Source organism: Acomys russatus, chromosome 5 (assembly GCF_903995435.1).
Source record: "Acomys russatus chromosome 5, mAcoRus1.1, whole genome shotgun sequence".
Classification (NCBI taxonomy): domain Eukaryota; kingdom Metazoa; phylum Chordata; class Mammalia; order Rodentia; family Muridae; genus Acomys; species Acomys russatus.
The window spans coordinates 29,294,985-29,305,356 of NC_067141.1; the positions used below are offsets into that span (position 1 = coordinate 29,294,985).

At 53.1% G+C, this 10,372-nt stretch overlaps 1 protein-coding gene across 2 annotated transcripts in view; it reads left to right on the plus strand.

Annotated features, from left to right (window-relative positions):
* Macrod1 (mono-ADP ribosylhydrolase 1) overlaps positions 1 to 10,372 on the plus strand; it is an 899,697-nt gene that overhangs the window by 27,297 nt on the left and 862,028 nt on the right. The window lies entirely within an intron of this gene.

A 10,372-nucleotide genomic window follows, 5' to 3' on the forward strand; every position in this document is an offset into this window, starting at 1 on the left:
CGGCCCCGGCTTGGCAGCGGTGCAAATAAGATTTCACTTCCCCTGTAAATCTCTGAGGGGGGGAGCGCAAGATTTCATTTGCGCTGTCAGTTAGCGCGGAGAGAGCCTATTTACTTTGCTGCAGGAATAGAAGGGTCCTTTGGAGAGGCCGGACACAGAGGCCAAGGGGAGTTGGCTGTGTCAGCACTGCAAGTTGACAGTGAGTGGAAGAGGGCAGGGAGGTGCCCTGGGTGTGGTTTGGGGAGCACAGACTGTCTGGAGTGCTTGAAGCTGACCAGCAACACCAGAAATGCCTGCATTGTTTCCTGGACCCGGGAGTAACCTGGGTCAGGGGACATGGCCGTGGGACTGAGGCTGGGGGTGTTGGGCCTTTCATAGGTCTGGGTACCACATGTCCACAGTGCTGCCTAAGACCAGGTACCCCTCTTAGGAAGGGGCAAGAGAAGGGAAAGTTCCAGAATCTGGTGGTAGGATAGGGGCAAGAGACTTGCAATGGGAACTTGTAAGTTTAGAACCCAACCAAACTGTGGGACAGAATCATCAAGAGGAGTTCTGGACTGCAAGGTAGCCATTCTGGCTTGAGTTTTGTTGTTGTTTGTTTGTTTGTTTGAGACAGGGTTTCTCTGTGTAGTCCTGGATGTTCTGAAACACACCCTGTAGACCAAGCTGTCCTCGAACTCAGTGATCCCCCTGCCTCTGCGCGCCATTCTGGTTCTTACTGCATACCAGCCCTCACCCTCAGTGATAAGCAGTTCTGCTCGCTGTCGGTCTAGGAACCGCTGGAGGACACAGCCCTCTGTCCTGGCTTAGGGGTCTTCTGGTCCCTTTATTTGTTGTCACGGGTGTGTGGGAGAATAAGGTGACCTTAGGGCAGGGCTGTTCCCAGGGGAGGTAGCAGGAGAAGATAGCTATGATCTTTGGGCCACTGGGACCACTAACTATTGTGTTGAAGGCATTCTCCTTGATGATCTTATTGATGAGCAGGGCAAGTGGGTGACCTTTCACTGTATGTCACTGTGTGAGGCTGCTTGTACATGCTGGCTGAGCAAGTGTCACTGTGCAGTGGAGTATTGCCAGCAGACCGTGGGCTGGGCTGAGGGCTCTCCTGAGTGGAGCCTTTTCAAGGTCCCCATGGGGAAGGGCTCCGTACAGGGCAGGACCTGCCAGGGAATTCTCCAAGGTGTAGCCAGGGGCTGAGCCAGCTTGGGCAGGGCCAGAACTTTGAGACCCGAACTGAATTTATCTCTTGTCCTTGCCTGAGGTGGTGAATGGGGCCCAAACTCTCCATCTTCATCTGTAGAAACACCTTCAACGGGACCCTACCTCCCTAGTGGACTCCCAGCCCCGCCTAGCGAGGGTGACCCCTACCTCACCACACTGCTTCCAGCCCTAGTATTCCCTCGCCTTAGCACATGGTAGGCCCTCAGTCTCTTGGCTGACTGGCTGGCTAGCCATTTTCTAGAAAGTTCCCATGGCAGCCTCAGGAAAGAGACCTCAGGAAAGAAAGCGAGGCAGCCCCCTGGGCACCCAAGCATCTCCATCTACCCATTGTGTTCTTGTCCCTAGTGGCTGTCCTGAGTGCTGCCCCGTGGATTGGTCCTCTTGATCAGTTCCTGCCCCCAGCGTGATGGGAGAGAAGTCAGCGGGGCATGGGAGAGATATCTATGGGGCCAGAGTACCCAAGGTCATCCCTGCAGGGGCCACCAGCCACCAAGGCATGTGGAGAAATAACTGCGCCCTTGGAATGTAAGGGGAAACTCATTAACCCCCACAGAGATGTTAGCGAAGATCTAAGGAGAAATAATGAGTTCGTCCTTTATCTTAAATTTAGCAGGAATTGCTGTTGTTCTCATAAAAATAATCTTTCTTTCTCTCCCCACCCCGGGGGTGCAAGATACTCCAGCGGCCCCTGGGCTGTGCATCTGGTGGGTAAGTGCAAGGAAAGGGGGCATCCTGAGGGGATAGACCCTGAACACTGGGGTGTCGGGACAAGCACACAATCCCAAACGCCAGGACACTTCCGCTCTTATCTGGGTGCCCACATGGCCGCCAGAGCCTCTTAGGGGATAATCCTCAGCTTTTATTAATAACTCTCCAAGTGAAGACCCTCTGCATGTCTGCATGTGGCACAGGGGCTGCTCTGCATGGCTGGCTTAAGAAGCTTCTAGTGTCGGCTGGCCTCCCTTGGTCCAAGACCCCTTTCCTGTTCATCAAAGAACATCACAGGATCATTTTAGTTGCTTTGTTTTGGCTTTTCTTTCTTTCTTTCCTTTGACAAGGACTCAAGTAGTTCAGGCTACCCTCAGACTCATTCTGTAGGCACAGACGACCTTGAACTCTGATGTTCCCAAGTGCTGGGACTACACGTGTGCGCCATCACACCTGGCCCTGCAGCAGACATCAGATGTCTGCTTCTGCCTAGGAAATGTGTTAAATCCAGAATCTCTATCCTGTCTGCTGCTACCCTGTGCCAGTGGACCCCAACAGCAGAGCGCCTGCCTCCCCACCAACAAAGCCTAGGGCTGTTCAGGGGGAGAGTGCCAGCCACCTGGCTCCTGATGTGCTGGGCTGCTGAGCCCAGAGTCAGCAGTGGACATGACTGTAAAAGTTAAATCTTTCTATTTATTTCAAGAAAGGACAAGGCAGGTGGACTTGGACATTTTATATGAAACAGACAAACAGAAAATAGGAACAAGTAGTTAGTCACATTCATCTCAACATTGAAGTTTCAAGGCACCTACATTGAAGGAGGCCAAAGGGCGGTTCGGAGTGCACTTTGGTTTGTGTTGTTGTTGTGGTGGTGGGGTGTTTGGGTCGCCGTTTTCTGAAAAACCCCCGTCTGTGGTAGAGTTGGAGTGAAGCCATGAGGCTGGGCGCAGCCAGGCCTTCCAGGGAGCAGGGCCTTGTCTGCCTGCCTGTTCCCAGCTGCAGCCACTGCCGCAGGGGTGCTCCTACCACTCAGACCCCTGAGACTGCTCTGCCCTTCAGAGAAAAAGAAAAAAAGAGAGAGGAGCAGCAGCTAAGGGGTGCCAGGGTTCTGAGTCTGTAGCTGTGACCTGCCAGGGGTTTGGAAAACTGGTAGTTCAGGGGCCCACCTCACTGCTATGGGCTGGGCAGGAATCCCACTTTCTTTAGCCAAGAGCCTGCCCATTGCCCAGAGGCTGGCCATGGGCCCCCTCAGAAGCGGGGGACCAGGCTATACTTCCCAGTATCCATTCTCATTTACTTGGCAATACCAACAAGCACCCTTCACACACTGGGATACCACTGGAGGATGGCTTTGCCAAAACCCTCCACTCCACAGTCCTTACGTGGGCATGAGGGTCCTTGAAGGTGACCTGTGCCTTTGGCATCCCTGCTCACACCTGCTAAAGGCCTTAGCCAGCACAAGCAAAGGTCTCCAGAGCCTCGTTGGGTGCCTCCCAGCCTCCAGTACTGGGCCTGTGGTTTCCCCTCCACAACCCTCAGCCTCTCCAGAGGGGTTCGAAGACACCAGGGCCTCGTTCTCACCCTCTACCCTAGATGCCCAAGTAGCTTCCTGGTTGACTACATTCTCAGGTGGTCATGCTGGGCTGGGGGAAAATACCTAAGGCTACTTTGGGGTTTTGTGGGTGGGGCTTCCCCATTTTGTGCCCAGAACTTTCAGAGATGGGATTGGTCACAGGAAGAGTAGGGGTGGGGGTGGGGCCTGATCCATCCAAGGCAGGTTGAGAGCTGTTTGGAACCATGAGCCCCTGGGGGAATGAGCAGTGGCGGCCTGGGGCCTGCGGCGCCTTTGATTGTCGGTTCCTGTCGTGCTTGTTTTTCAGTCTTGAAGAGAAAGTCTGATTAGTTCCTCCAGGCGGGTGCCTGGGGTGCGGGGACTCTGCAGGGGTGGCTGGCAAGGCAGGCTGTTGCCTTGGATCTTGTTTCTCGAACCATCCTCCAGGTCTCTCTAGTTTTCTGCCAATCCTGCTCACCCACTTGATGCAAATCTTGGAGAAGGGAAACTGAGTCACCCATCAGGCCAGATCTGAATATTCATTTTCTGTCTGCGGGAAACACAGCGGGCCCAAAGCAAAGCAGGGTAGGAGAAGTTGCTCCCTGCTGAGCCCCTCTCCCTGTGAGGCCGCCAGCCAGGTGGAGGACAGAAGAAAGCTGGGTACCACCAACCCTCAGGCCTTTCCCGTGAGTGGGCAGATGGGTGTGAGAAGAGAAGGGGTGTTCCAGGTCTCCTGCTGGTCCTCAGTGACCCCAGGTGGGTGGGTCGCTGCTGATGACTTGACTGTGGTGGCTGCAGTCCACATCAGACACACTGCCCACCACACACCCACATTTCTCTCCTGGCACAAGCTGGACGATTCAGCCACAAGGCATGGTGCCGGCTGTTTCAGAGAGCCAAGGCTGGCTTCCGGAAGCAGAAGCAGTTCCAGGCTGGAGAGTTGCCTGGACACAGGTCAGAGGAGACATGAAGAGAACTGCTTCCCTTCCCCCTGTGTGGCAAGCCCCCTTATGATGAGAAAGTGAGAGTGGCCCTGGGACAATGAGATTCCCAAAATCAGGGGAAAAACATACATTTAAATCTGAAAGAGAAACAAAAAAAACAAACAAAAAAACCAGGGCAACAGGGCCGGGCATGGTGGCGCACGCCTTTAATCCCGGCCTTTAATCCCAGCACTCGGGAGGCAGAGGCAGGCAGATCTCTGTGAGTTCAAGGCCAGCGTGGTCTACAAGGGAGTCCAGGACAGCCAAGGCTACACAGAGAAACCTTGTCTCGAAAAACAAAAAAGAAAAATCTGGAAGAGGTAGTGACAGGAAGATCAGGAGTTCACGGGCATTCTCAACTACAGAAATGGTTTGAGGCCCACCTGGGCTATGTGAGACCTTGTCTATAAAATAAAATAAAATTAAATTAAATTAAATAAAATAATCAAAGGAGGTAGTGTCGGAGGATTTGAAGTTCAGTGCCAGGCTCAAAACATCAGGGGTTGGAGTGGGGTGGGGAAAAAGAAAAAAACTGAAAGGCAGCAAGAGAGAAAGGGGGTCTTTTCGTCAGTTCTTTCTAAAGAAGCTAATGTGGATATTTCATACAAATAGTTGGAACACTTCAAGAGAATCAGTAGATGTCTAAAAAAACCAGTGAGTGTTCGAACCGAGCCCCAGGCACCGTCAGCTGGCTGTGATGGACAGACCTTCCTCGGGTTTCTCCCGGGTGTGAGGCAGCTGGGCTAGGAGGGACATCCTGGGGCTTGGAGCACTGAGCCCAGCACACATCCTGTCAGCACCCGCTCACTACCTGCTGGGCACAGACTGGAGGAGGATGTCTTTGTACATCCTGTCCTGGGGGTTGTGATAAAGCAAGCTTGGGGACCAAGACCTAGCGCTTTAGTCAGGCTGGAGAGCTGTCCAGAGCATCCTGGGAGAACGCTTGGAAGCTTCATGGAACAGAGTTCACTTGCTTTGCTGGCCGGCAGGAGCTTCTCTGCCCTGGCCTTCGGTTTTCTCTGTCCCAGCACAAGGATGCAGGAGCCTCATACCTCTTACTCTCTAAGTGATGGCGCAGGCTGCTTCCTCTGGTCCAGATGTGACTTGCTGTCCCTTGAGGCAGACTGACCCCTTGATGACGGGATCAGAGTCTGCCCAGGAACTGGCCCAGTTGCTAGATGACCTGTCCTGGCAACAGTAACCCTTCCTGTCCCCATGGCCCTGGTGAGAGCTATTCAAAGTGAACATCCTTTAGAGATGCCAGCTCCTCAGGGAGCTGGGCAGGAACAGCTGCTACCCCTCCAATGCAGGTCTGGAAAGTGCCTGCTGTGTGGGTGGCCACTTGGGGCAGGTTCATAACCCACACAAAAAAATCCCCCTTTCCCTTCACCTCTAAGGAGTTTAATCTCTTCTAATCAATTTAGCAGACTCGCTTGGTTGTAAATGGTAATGATTTGCATTTTTGAGCCTTTTTATCCTCCTTACCAAAAAAAAAAAAAAAAAGCCTCCTCTCTGCTTTCTGGAAAGCCGTGAATTGCTTGTTAGTGTTCACTCTGGCAGGCATCCAGCCTCAGCATCCGCTGTGTCACCTGCACCGCTGTCTGTGTGAGGAGGGAACGTGGCTCATGGGAAGCCTGCAGCCCTGACCCTGGCTGTGACATGTCATCTGGCCCTTGGAGGCAGACACAGGCCGCCATGCCCACTCAAGCCTGTCCCCGCTGCCTCTGCATAGCTCCCTGACTGCTGCATCCAATTTTCCTTGTTGTATTTTTCATAAGCAAGAGGCTCCGAAGCCTTGGCCTCCTCTCTGGTGGGTTCAGTGGAAAGCAGATGTGGGACTTGCACTGACTTGTGGGGGGCTAGGGCAGGAAGGGCCTGAGTATGGCGCTGACTTTTGTTCCTTCCCCTCCTTGTCATTGGCAGTGAAGGAGGAAGCTCAAGCTGAGCATTCCAGACACACTGCCCATCCCTTCTGTGGACCCAGAGTCCACCCTGGCGCGCTTACCTACTCAGCAGTGCCCCCCACTCCCCACCCCCTTGAGCCCATTAGATCCTTGCAGACTCAGCATGGAGGGGTTGCTCTCACAGGGCCTTCACGAGCAAGACTCTGCCCTGTCACCCTCACTTGAAGGATGGAAGGCCTCACATTTCCCCGCTCCCGGCTCCCTTGCTGCGGCTGGGCTGGGCAGCTGGCCTGCTGGAAACTCTGGGGAAGGGTGTCGGGAGAGACCCCATGCCCACTGAGGAGGAATAAGAGGCTTCCGGCTCCAGGAAGGAAAGGCTGGACTCCTCCTAGCCACAGTTGTCGTCCCAAGGCTGTCACCTCCCCTGCCAGCACTGACCAGGTGAGGAAGAGGCAGCGTCCCAGCACTTGTTCTCCAAGTCAGAATCCTCCACACAGGGCAACAGCAGAGCTCCGTGTAACGGAGGAGGCAGGCAGGAGGCAGCCTCTCAGGGAAGATGGAGGCTTCCTCAGGAAGAGGATGCAGATGAGGGGAGAACGGGAGCTTTTGATTCACGTCATGTCTGTGGAATTGAGTATGACTAATTAATGGATTTTATTCTTAGTAATCTCCTAAGCATTCCATACGTTGGGCCGCACGCCTGAGCTGAGCCTACCGGAGGCTTCATTCGCAAAATGCAAATGCCGGTGGCCCTGCTGCCTCTCTCCTTCCATGCCTTTTCTTCCCCATTTTTTTTTTTAAAGAGGAAATTTAAAGTAAAATTGCCATGTAATAGAAAAAGAGATTCCAATCTCTGCATCTAATTACCACGAAGGGTAAACCACTTAACCAAAGAAGTGTCACTGACTTTCCCCCCCTTAGTTTAAACTTTCCTTAAATGCCACAAAATACACTCCTCCTTGGGGCTGGGTTGTTCTGTCTGGTTAGAAGCTGTGAGGGTCAGGCTGGCTGGCCACAGACTTCCTCAGTGGAAATGTCAGCTGCACAGAAGATTCCACAGCCTTCCGGTGTCAACCCTGGCTCCCCTCCCTTCTGAGAGTAGAGGAGGCTGGGTGTCCCGACCCTCTGCTATTGTACTGTGAGGCCAGAAGCCAGGTTCTCTGTCTCCTTTGGAGAACTGGGACAAAGGTCACACTTGGGCGCTTTCTAAAAGGATGCTGCTAAGGAGCTGGGTGCTGGGGATACAGCTCAGTGGTAGAGTGTTTGCCCTGCATGGCTAGGCCCTGGATTCAATCCCTAGCATTCCCTCATCCCCAACCCTGGGAAACTGGGAAAAATGTTATGATGCGAAGAAGCAGAAATGATGCAGGAAGTGGGGGGTGGGGGGTGCTGCAGGGCATGGCTGGGCGGTGTTTACCATGACCAGCATTTAGTGCTCCTTAGGGGGGGCAATGGCAGCCTAGGCACTCCAACCCTGTGTAATATGGACTGAGCTCCCTCAGAGAAGGAGGCAGATTTGATCAAGCTTTGACATTCTGCCTGTGATCGCCAAGGCTCCTGTGGGTCAGGTTTACTCTGTGTGGTGGGGGAAAAAGTTCCACAGCCCAGGTTGCTCTAGCATTTGGGCCACAGGCTCCTGAATCTCCGAGTGGGGCCTTCCAGGCAACTCCCATGTCCCCCTGCCCAGCGAAGGAAGTGACCAGACGCCTTCTGGGGCAGGAAATAGGGAAGGGGTAATATGAGTGAGTGAGCCTAGGGGACAGGACAAGTCACAGGTGCCAGGTGGGGACCTGAGGCTTTACTTTCCTGGGACCCTGGAGAAGGATGGCATAGTGCCCCTGATGCCTTGTTCAGCATCTAGGACTCTCCCTCACAGACCTGTTCCTCACAGGTGGGTCTCCTCTCAGCCTGCCGTAGCTGCCAGGACCAGGGCACCATTAGGGTCATTGGGGACAGCAGGGCTCCAGGGCACATGTTTATACAGACCTGAATCTGAGGCTCAGGAACATTTCTCTCTTGACCTCATTATGTGAGAAAATGACTTGGGATGAAGAGAAAGAAAGGTCTCTTTTGGAACGATCCAAGTCCATACCCCTCGGCCATTCCCTGGGGCTAGTGGGTTGGGGTCTCTGTTTGGTGCGATGACCCCTTGGGCTATGATCAGGAGCCCGTGCCTCTTTTCACTACCCTGAGGCACCTGCTGAGTCCATTTCTTTCAATCTCATCTCTTCACTGAAGGGCTAGTTGGCTCTTTAATGTCCAGCAAGCGGATGCCCCACCAGGTACACTTCAGGCAGCTGCCTGGCCTCTTCTTCCTGCCTTTGCTTCAGGACGGAGTGGCAGAGGTCTTTTAAAAACACCACTATCAGGAGCTGGAACCCCTTCTCATCCTGCTGCCCTCAGACAGCATCTTTCCTTTGATGACTTTTTCCCCCAGTGCAGGGCAAAGCGACACATTGACAGACGATGACCCGGGCTCCCCGAGTGTGGACGAAGCAGACATCAGAACCCCAGGCTCCGCTCTTCCCTCCTTTCCGGATTTGCTGTCATTATTTTATCATCGTTTTAATCTCACGGCTCACCACACCGTGGTGTCAGTTGATAAATGATAACGACATTGATTCCACAGGGAGGGAGTAAAATCCCAGCTCTTCTGAGGGCCCCCGGTCAGTGCCCTTTTGGAGGTTGATTTTTTTTTTTTTAACAAAGAAATCTGATTTTTTCCTCTTGAGAACAGAGCCCCTGGTCGGGGTATGGCTGAGGTGTGTGTGTGTGTGTGTGTGTGTGTGTGTGTGTGTGTGTGTGTGTGTGTTGATGTCTCCCAGGGACTTTCTGAAAAAAATTTTTTTTTCTTTTTTCTGGGCTTTGTTTGAGCAGCCATGGAAACAAATAGGTCTAGCCCAGCTGGCAAGTGTGTGGTGTGTGTGTGTGTGTGTGTGTGTGTGTGTGTGTGTGTGTGTGTATCCACACATATATTTTTAACAATCCCTGCACTAATTAATTACCTGTCCCAGGAGAAAGAGTAAACACTATCTATCGTCGGGATAGCATCTATTGGGGGAGGTACAGATGAGGGCACTGGTCATCAAGGAAAGTTTTTCTCCATATCAGAAAGGAGAGTGGCCTAGGTCTGGCTGGCTGCCATAGGATGGAGTCGAAGCTTACTTAGCCAGCTTCTTCTTAACTCCACACTGGGATGCAGATACCAGCACCTCTTAGAAACAGTAATACCATCTACCCCTGCCACCTGGACTGAGACCATCCCACACACACCTGCCACATAGACTGAGGCCTCTCCTACCACCTGGCCTGAGACCCCCCCCCCCCCCCCCCCAATCCCCCCACACCTGGACTGAGACCCCGCCCTCCTCCACCTGGACTGAGACCCTGCTCCTGCCACCTGGGCTGAGGCTCCTCCCCTCCACCCACACATGATCTACGTACTTACTCAAATGATTTCTAGGAGAAAGCAAGATTTTTGCAATTCTATTGTCTGAGGAAATGTCAAGGACTGACTCAAGAAGTGCTGAGAGGACAAGCACGCAGCTCTATCTACCCATCTGTACTGAGACACGTGACACAGCGATAGGTGGGCAGACAGGTGCGCCTCCACGTGGCAGGGAAAGCAACAGCTTTCGTCAGAGCTTCTACGGAGTCCGGTGAACGGAACTGAAGTGCTCAGCATTGGAAGGAAAAGTTTTGACTTTTTTCCTCTTAATTGACTATGGTATTGTTCAGAGAACGACTCGGAGAACACCGTGTCTCTGCAGGGCTGGAGAGGAAACAGCTCTGAAAGAAGCAGGGAAGAGATTTCAGGGTGCTATCTCCGTAGAAAAAAGTCTTTTCTTCCCCTGGCTCTTTTGTGAGGGACCCGAGAACCTTCCATTGAGTTGTCACCCCTGAGCAGCCAGCAGGATGGCTGCATGGGGGCCTCCATGCCATCATGTGTGTTTGTCATCTGCCTCTCTCGGATGGCCCTGAGCGAAGCTCGGGGTGTATATAAA